The sequence below is a fragment of the Lissotriton vulgaris genome, chromosome 1_1, assembly GCF_964263255.1.
Source record: "Lissotriton vulgaris chromosome 1_1, aLisVul1.2, whole genome shotgun sequence".
In the NCBI taxonomy this organism is placed as follows: Eukaryota; Metazoa; Chordata; class Amphibia; order Caudata; family Salamandridae; genus Lissotriton; species Lissotriton vulgaris.
In genome coordinates, this window is record NC_141685.1 from 1,472,325,827 (window position 1) to 1,472,334,930 (window position 9,104).

General features: G+C 43.4%; 1 long non-coding RNA gene across 1 annotated transcript in view; it reads right to left on the bottom strand.

Annotated features, from left to right (window-relative positions):
- LOC147750690 (uncharacterized) overlaps positions 1 to 7,874 on the bottom strand; it is a 55,944-nt gene extending 48,070 nt beyond the window's left edge. Inside the window, exon 1 of the long non-coding RNA XR_015299810.1 lies at positions 7,070 to 7,874. This is a non-coding gene — a long non-coding RNA (uncharacterized LOC147750690). The remainder of the gene's footprint in view (positions 1 to 7,069) is intronic.
- Positions 7,875 to 9,104: the final 1,230 nt, after the last annotated feature.

The window sequence follows — 9,104 nt, forward strand, 5'->3', positions numbered from 1 at the left end:
TTTATTACATAAAGGTCACCCCTAGGGTAGGCCCCAGGTAGCCTTAGGGGCAGGGTGCTATGCAAGTAAACGGTAGGGGCATGTACATTCATGTTTTGCATGTCCAGGTAGTGACAAGCAGCCTAATTCATTTTCCACTAATGTGGGGCATGCTACTCTCATAGGTTAGCACTGGGAATTCCTTAATTCTCTTTTAAGTCGTAATTCTTGATCAGAGAGGGGTAGCTTTTCCATGTTTCATATGTTGGGAATGGGAATATTAAATCCTCCATACTGGTGAAGTTTCGTTTAAACATTACTGTTTCAGAAATGCCACTATTTAGACATTTCTGTGTACTTACTGCTCTTTGTGCCTGACAGCCTATCTCCAAGTGGAGTTTGGCTTGGGTGACTGCTACACTTTGTGCTTTCCCTCTACACAGCCACAAACACAGAAAGGTGAGGCTCATCTGCATCCAGAGCACTCATCTGCATTTATCTTAATTCTGAGGGGTCTTCCTGGGCAGGGAGGAAAAAGAGGGTCTGACACTTACAATTCAATAGGTAGTGTCTTGTCCACACACAAAGCACTGATTTACCCTTCAGAGTTAGCTTGACAGACAGGACTGGGTTGAAAGGCATCCTTGTGCACTTCAGAGAGAACATTTGAAGTCACCCCTACATCAAAGGCACTTTTGGGCATAAGTACTGGGTCTCTGACCCCCTAAAACCAGACACTTCTGGATCTTGCACTGAACCTCTGTCAGAAGGGCTGCTGTGCTGCTTAAATGACTCAACTGGACTGCTTTTCTGGAAGGACTGCTTTTCTGCTTGTTTCCTTGCTTACTGCAGCTCCCTGACTTTGCTGCAAAGACCCTGCCTTCCTTCCAAGTGATCACCAATGTCTTGCTGTCTTGCCTACTATTTCTGAAGTCTCAGGGACACAACATACTTCATACAATTCTGCAGGTGCTGCTGAACTCTGCCTTCCGAGAGTCCTAACCTTGCCTGAGGGACCCCTCCAAACTCTGTGCCTCAGAAATGGGTTTGCAGCTGTTTCCATCAGAAACTGACACATTGCACCAACTGCGTGAGAAATTATGCCACTGCGCCCTTTCACGTAGACACAGAGGCTGCCCGACAGCAGTTCCACAGTCTTCACGGCTCAATGACAACGTTCTGCGTGGCTCAACAATGACGCAATCTAGTCACTCAACGGAGCTCGATGACGATGCAGGACCCAATTTCCGCCGGTGGATGACAACGCTGTAGACTGACATCAACAAAAGCTCCATCCAAGGTATTTCTTCAGTGGGACCTGTCTGGGTGCTGTAGCCAGCCTGCCGTCAATCACTGTCGTCCTAAACTTTGGATTTGCACTGGTCCCTCATGTCCTCAAGTAACCTTTTGACCGCTAGTGACTTCTAAGCACTATTTTGGCAATTAATCTTTTAAAAAATCACATCTTGACTTTTCCTTATTGGAGTTTTGTTGTTCTGGTCTTATTTTGGTAAGATAAATCCTCTCTATTGTTCTAAACCTGTGTATAGTCATTTTGTGTTGTATTCATTGTGTTGCCTCTGTGTAGCCAGACTGTTCTGTGCCAAGCTACCAAAGGATGATCACAGATAAACCTTTAGTGTGTATCTAGCTTTTCTTGACTAGAGTGGTGGTTTCTGCCCGGCCTGGGTGCATACCTCAGCCAACCAGGAATCCCATTTCTAACACCAACCACCTGCTAATTATAGTAATCAATGCGGAATCCTTAACCTGTTTGTCCCCATAGTTGTACCTTAGTACAAAGAGATGACAGCTGCAGTCTTTACATTTAGCCTTCCCCCTCCAACTTTTTCTGTTCTTATATAGCTTGCTTCTTGTAGAGCACTCTCCCACCCTGGTGAGTCTGGTTTGTGCCATTAAAATTACAAATAAATGAATGAATAAGTAAATTGAAGGCTATTAGTTCACATTTTGTGAATACCTAGCAGTCACAAATCCTACTATCTGAACATGTAAAAGCTAGTTTAAATGGCTTTTTGAATCAGACCTACTAAGTACTGTGATGAGGAAAAGAGATGAAGGAGTGTTGTACATGCACAGTTTATTCTAAAGGCTACTTTCCAAAGCAGAAAAAGAGCCAAAGCCTTGAGGTTTAAAATAAGACCAGATAAACTTTCCCTGACAGGGATACACAATGAAACCCAATCACAGGAGAATTCCCAGAAGTGCACTTCTTTTCATTGTGACCAGTGCATGTAAGTGGATTATTCCAGGAAGCTGTTATTCCTGTCCATTAAATTTATGATGCACTATTGGAAAACATCCTTCATATTCACAGAACAAAACTGATGCTGAAGGTACAGTTTGGATCTTGTTAATTATTTACAGAGTCCAATTTAAGCTGAACAGTTCTTTTGGAGCTCTCAGGTTATGCACGGGTTGGAACAATGTTTACTTGGAAACAATTCCATACAATAATTAGATCTGCTATAGGAACGCACAGTTTCATGGTGACGTAGAGTTCCACAGCACAGGCTCATTAAACTATTTAAGCAGACAACACAATGGGATCTTTCCTCCATGCAATTTAGAACAAACATTTCTGAGTATCTTGCAGAGTAACTTCTCAAACATGATATTCAGATGAATGTGAGCATCTTGATATGTGTGACAAAGTTAGTTATTCGTGTATTTGTAAATCGCACTCTCACCGCGAGGGTATCCTGGCACAAGTTGGTCCCTTTCTGATATCCTCTATTTTGAAGAGTTTTACATTTTTATTATGAGTTGATCAATCTAAAGCTTTCTTAATTTAACATTCATGATTGGTGCTACACATATATGCCATTGTATTTATCTGCGTTCTAGTGCTACTAAAAATGATCACACAACAGTAGCATAGTGCAACAAATGGCTTCAAAAAGGAGTCCCAAGAAAGTAAACATGTTTCTAGTACTCTGGAAATCCATGCAGCTGACACTTTGGCTTTGTCTATCCAATCCAGCAATCTTGTTTGTTCTCTGTACCCACCATGAACATTGCCTATATATTTTAGAAAAAGTATGAGATAATTCTTTAGTGTTAAATCCCTGATTTGTTATACAGCGGAAACTGCAGCTGGCTGCACAAAGTAGACATGAAGACTGTAAGAAATTGGAGTATTACTTTAAGAGTGTGGGGACCCTCTTCAAATTATAATCAAAATCCTTCACTGAGTGAATCACTGAAGTAAAAAATTAACCTTTGCTTAACTTTCTGGTTGATTGGCACAAAGTTGACATGATTTAAAGGGAGGCAATGCGTAAAGTTTTGTTGCACAACTCTGGCCCCACGCACAAAGCAGGGAACCTTCTGGACCCCATTCTTTCTAACTTGGAGACCATAGACTGTAAGGCTCCCTCACCCATTACATGGTCCTACCATTACATGGTGACATTTACCATCAAACTAGGTCAGCAATTTAACAACCCGCACAGCCCCGCAGAACCCAGACAATCCAGAAATTGGAATAAATTGGATTTAAACCAATTTAACACCTGTCTCAAAAATACTAGACCTCCCATGGAAGATACCAGCACTGTAACGTCTGCCGTTGTAAACACCTGGCTTACACAGGCTGCCGATGTATGCCTACCTCTACGTATGCCATCGCACAACTATCATAATTCACCTGCACCCTGGTTCAACGAAGCATTAAAAAAAGAGAAAACCATTTGCAAAAATTAAGAGCGCAAATGCGCATAAAATATGACTCATGCTCTAAACAGAGCTATAAAGCCGCTTTAAAAAATACCACTCCCTATGTAAAGATGCTAAAGTTGATTATGTTAATCACACTATCCTTGAAGCAAAAAATCGCCCAAAGACACTGTTCAAGGTAGTGCAAAAACTCTCGGGAGCACTTTGCCAGCCCAAAGCTCCCTGTCTCAACACATCTCAAAGCAATGCATTAGCTGAATTCTTCAACGCCAAAATTGACACCATCTACTCCAATTTTGGAACCTCATCCCACCGTCCTACTTTACCCAACTCACCAGCCCCAACCTCATTCCCTGAGCAAGAGACATCAGATGACAACAGCCCCATTCATTCCTTGCAGACTCCCTCCCCCCCACTCACGCCTTCCCATGCCTTCCGGACTGGCAGGTATGGTGGCCTGCCGACATGTCTCCCCCAGGGCGTTCATCTCAGTCAGCTAAGAATCTGGGGGTTAAAATTGACAACGGTCTGACTTTAAGATCTCAGATCCTTACCCTCACTGGCACCTGTTTTGGGCTTCTCCGCATGCTTCGGAAGTTTTTTCCGTTGCTCTCCGAGGACCACAGGAGGATTACAGTACAGGCCCTGATCGGGTCAAGACTGGACTATTCCAATGTCCTATATCTTGGCCTGCCCGAATATCTCCTGCAACAGATGCAGGTGGTCCAGAACGCTGCAGCACGTGCCATTTTTGGCCTGCATAGGCGAGTCAAAGTTTCTGGCCTGTTGCAGTCGCTTCATTGGCTGCCTATCCGACAGCGGATAGTTTTTAAAGCTCTAACCCTTGCTCACAAGGCCTTCTACGCCACTGGGGCTAAATATCTTCAGAAGAGGCTAGTTTCTTACCGTCCTGCCCGATCTTTGAGGTCAGAGTCGAAGTTCATTGCCATTGTTCCACGTGTGAGGAGGGCCCGTATCGGAGGTCGTTCATTTATGCTCCGGGCCCCTCAGCTTTGGAACACTCTGCCTCTGACACTACGCAGCACCTCAAATCTGCTGGCTTTCAGGAAGGGCTTGAAAACCTGGCTTTTTGCCTCCTAGTCTCTTTCGTGTTCTGTTGATCCTGCCTTCTTTTAATCTGTTGTGTTGTGTTTGTCTTCCTAGGTTGTCAATAAAGCGCCGGGACACTCTTTTGAGTAGCCGAGCGCTATAAAAGACATAATATAACAATATAACAATAACAATATAACAATGCTCACGTCTGATACCTGTTCTCCGACTGCTCCGATGATCCACACATGGGATCCACTCAACATCGAGACCCTCTCTGATATAATTAGCAAAATTAAATCCGGATCCCCACTAGACCCTATTCCTCCCCAAATTTAAAAAAAACTGGATAATGCCTCCCTTGAATTCATCATGGAGCTTTTAAACTCCTCTCTAAGAGAAGCTACGGTACCCTCCGCATGGAAACATGCGATGATAATGCCTCTACTGAAAAAAGCTAATGCTGATCCCAGCATTTTAGCTAACTTTCGCCCCATCTCGCTTATCCCAGTTTTTTCTAAAATCTTAGAAAAACATATTAACTCTCAACTCTCCACCCATGTTGAGCTAAATGAAATCTTACATCCATCACAGTCAGGCTTCAGAGCCGGTTTCTCAACGGAATCTACCTTGTTGGGAGTCTCAGAAAACATCTGCTCCCGAGTTGACAGGGGGAAACCGTGGCACTCATCCTGTTGGATTTGAGTGCCGCATTTGACACTGTTTCCCATCCCATCCTCATTAACGCCCTCCGATCATCAGGAATCACCGGCTCTGCTCTCATCTGGCTCACTAGCTTTCTATCCAACCGCACCTTCCAAGTTTTCTCTTCCTCAGCTGCTTCTCAAACCTTCACATCTGCGTACGGAGTTCCACAGGGTTCCATTCTGAGCCCCTTGCTCTTCAATTTATACGTCAGACCTCTGGCGTCCATTGCGGAGCAAGCTGGGCTCACAATTTACTCCTACGCAGATGACACCCAAATCATCTACTCCCTCTCCTCTGACCCTCACACCCCTTCATCTGCTCTCTGTTCAGGACTAAGTAGTATTGCAGCCTGGATGTTGGACAACAAACTCCAACTGAATGGGGGAAAAATAGAACTCCTTCTGTTTGGACACAATACCACCCTATGGGGACCCCAACACTGGCCCGCTCAAATGGGCACCCCACCCACCCCCTCTAAATCAGCCCGTAACTTAGGAGTGATTTTTGACGATCAGCTATCCATGAAAAGCCATGTGATCAAAACCTCTTCTGTATGCATCACAATCATCAAATGGCTTCGTAAAATCATGTGGATGCTGCCTGCTGATACTCAGAAAACTGTGGTCCAGGCTCTAATTACCTCTAGACTAGACTACTTTAACATCCTCCTCCTGGGCGCCAGCAAAGAGGAAACCCGAAAACTTCAAACCATCCAGAATATGGCGGCACGACTACTCTGCAAACTTCCTAATACCGCCCCCACCTCTAACTCCCTCCGCTCACTTCACTGGCTTCGAATTGGAAATCGTTCAAAATTCAAAGTACTCTGCATTATGCACAAAATCAACAGCGGTTTGGCCCCACCATATCTCATATCCTTGGTCCATCACCACTGTCCCCCCTGCACTTTGCGTTCATCCAACCAACACCTTTTCTCAGTGCAGAGAATCAGAAAAGCCAGAATGGGAGGTCGCTCCTTTGCCTGGCTAGCCCCCTCACTCTGGAACTCTCTCCCCCTTCAGTCACGAAAAGAACCCAACTATCTTAGATTCCGCAAACAAGTTAAACATTGGCTATTCAACATGTAAGCTTCTTCCCTCTTACCTCTCCCTCTTTGTTTTCTGAGTTAGCGCCGGGAAACCTATGGGTAGCTGAGCGCTTTACAAATTTAAATATAATAAATAATAATAAAGTATTTATACCACACACAAACTATGATAAAGTGAAAACAGAACACAAGAAAACAATATATATATATATTTCTTCATTCATAGCTCCTTCCAGAACGAACGGACCCAAGGGGAGTGGCGCGCATGCGGGCAGAGTGTACCGGCTGTCAATAGCTTACTCAAAAGTTCAAATGTTGTGCTCTCCGGAACAGCTCAATCAAACCAAGATCAAAGTCGAAAACTGTTTAATTACAATAACGCGTTTCGGCTCCCCAGCGGCCTTGGTCACATGTAATACACACAGCAGCTGTTATATATATAACAGAGTTGTAGGGTTATCAGGTGAGGGAAAAAAGGGCTGAGACAGCGGGGAGGAGAACCTAAAAGAAGAAAAGCAGAGGATCAGAAAACAAAGAGTATGAAAATCTACTCTCATTAATTCTCGCTAAGAAACCCTTGCATACCTTGGATATCAACTGGATCAGCATACTCTACGTGGACCATCCATCTCAATAGAGCACTCCAACCGATATCATTGGTTCTAGGGGAAGGCAAGGCAGCATAGAACATCAAGGCAGATATATAACCAATAAGTTTGTAGGCAAAACATCAATCCTGCTTTGCAGGGTGTAGATTCTTTGAACCAAGGATTTAATTGAATGGGCTTCCATGGTGTAGTAGCATACCACCGCCCTATTCAATTTAAAGACCAGCCACCAAATGTCAGAACACAACAAAGAAACCCTGCGGTTACGTCACCGCTGAAACTGCTATCCTTTAAATCCAACAAAACAACCCCAAAGAACAAGGCTTCCACAGTGTTAGCATAACCGCCGCCTTTTCTTTAGTTTTCTCCGTAAGAATATAAGCTTCCTTCAATATCAGGGTCCAGCTTATTAAAGTTAGGAACGCATACGCGTGAAAACAAAAAGTAAATGATGCCCTGTTTAAATGTAAGGTGAGGAAAAACCCCTGAGCCCAGGGTAAATGCGGTTAAGCTCCACCTCCGTATCTTCAGTTTTTCCCCTGCTTATGAATCCGGCCAAAATAATGTCAAAGAAAATATAACACAAAGCGCATCCGCGCTAAAGTAGCTCCAAAGAAGCGATGCTTCCGGACAACAACGGATTACGGGGAAACTTCCACCCATAATCTAAGGATCTAGGTACTCATCAAACCTTGGTGAAAAAGCGGAGCGTTCTTTACTGGAGTCGTCTACACAGGAACCTCCGGGCAGGACATGCAGGAATCGGAAAAGGAATTACGCACACGAGTGTGCGCGACTGACGCCGTAATAACCCCTGAACGCCTCCCACGGCCTTCTGGGAGTTGAAGTCTTTAGGCAGGCGCTTAACAAGAGCGGATTCAGGAGCTATTCCTGACAGAGACTACTCTGTCTCAGCTGTGATTAATCCCATCCTATGGACCTGCTGAGTAAGAGCGATCTTAATCAAATATGTAATTCTGCCCACCTGATTTAGATGGGCTGAATCAGAGGTCAGTTTTCACTGCTTGTCACCATCATGATAATCCTGAGGGCAAGAGACAGTAAAAGTCGTTAAATGCTCACCTCTCTATAGGAGAGGCACCCATGGTGAGGGGAGTATTTTCTTTTTTATTTCCAAAATGAAAATCTTATTCTGGACCTTACTTTTTGAAAACATTTTTGTGCAGGGCCCCCTCCTCTGTGCAAATGAAGCTCTACATGAAACTGCAAAGGCAGTTCTTGCCACTTGGCCGCCAGCTTGGCGGTCACTTACAAATTCAGTGGGTGGCATCTCCGTCAGGGCGATGGAGTAATGATTCTGTTGACCTGGCAGGCAAACAGACTGTCCGCCAAAATCTAAATCAGTCCCTCATACTTCTGCAGTAAAAAAAGTTTTAAAAAACATAGGGGACAGGGTAGGTATGCCCTTTCCCATTAGGGCCTGTTGAGAAGATCAAAACAGTTCCACAGGTCTGCAGACGATCTCTGGATCCAGGGTGCAGATTAAACAAGCATTTGCAATGCAATAGGTCTCGCATTAGGAAAGTGTGAGGTATTGGTATTGTAAATGATACATTTTTATATATAGGTTTTGTTTTTGAAAATAGCGAAATTAATAGATTTGTCATTTACAATGCCAATAGTTATAACTTTCGTAAATGTGCCACCTATAGCATTTGTAATGCAATATGTGTTGTATTTACGTGACTTACATGTATTGATATTACAAATAACAATGGCTTTTAATTTTTTTTAAATAATACTTAAATGAAAGTTATTGTAATTTATAATGGCAATAGCTTAAACTTTTGTAAATAACTTTTGTGAAGATTATGTTCAGTGTATTTTATTGTGACGAAAAGCCAAAAACAGAAGTGAAATATTAGCATATTTTTGTTACATTTGTAATAAAGCTTGAAACATTGAGAGAACATATTTGAACCAGTTGTTGTTGAATGGTTGCACAGATTGATACTGTGATGGCGAACGAGTGATGCTGTGGCGTTCAATGA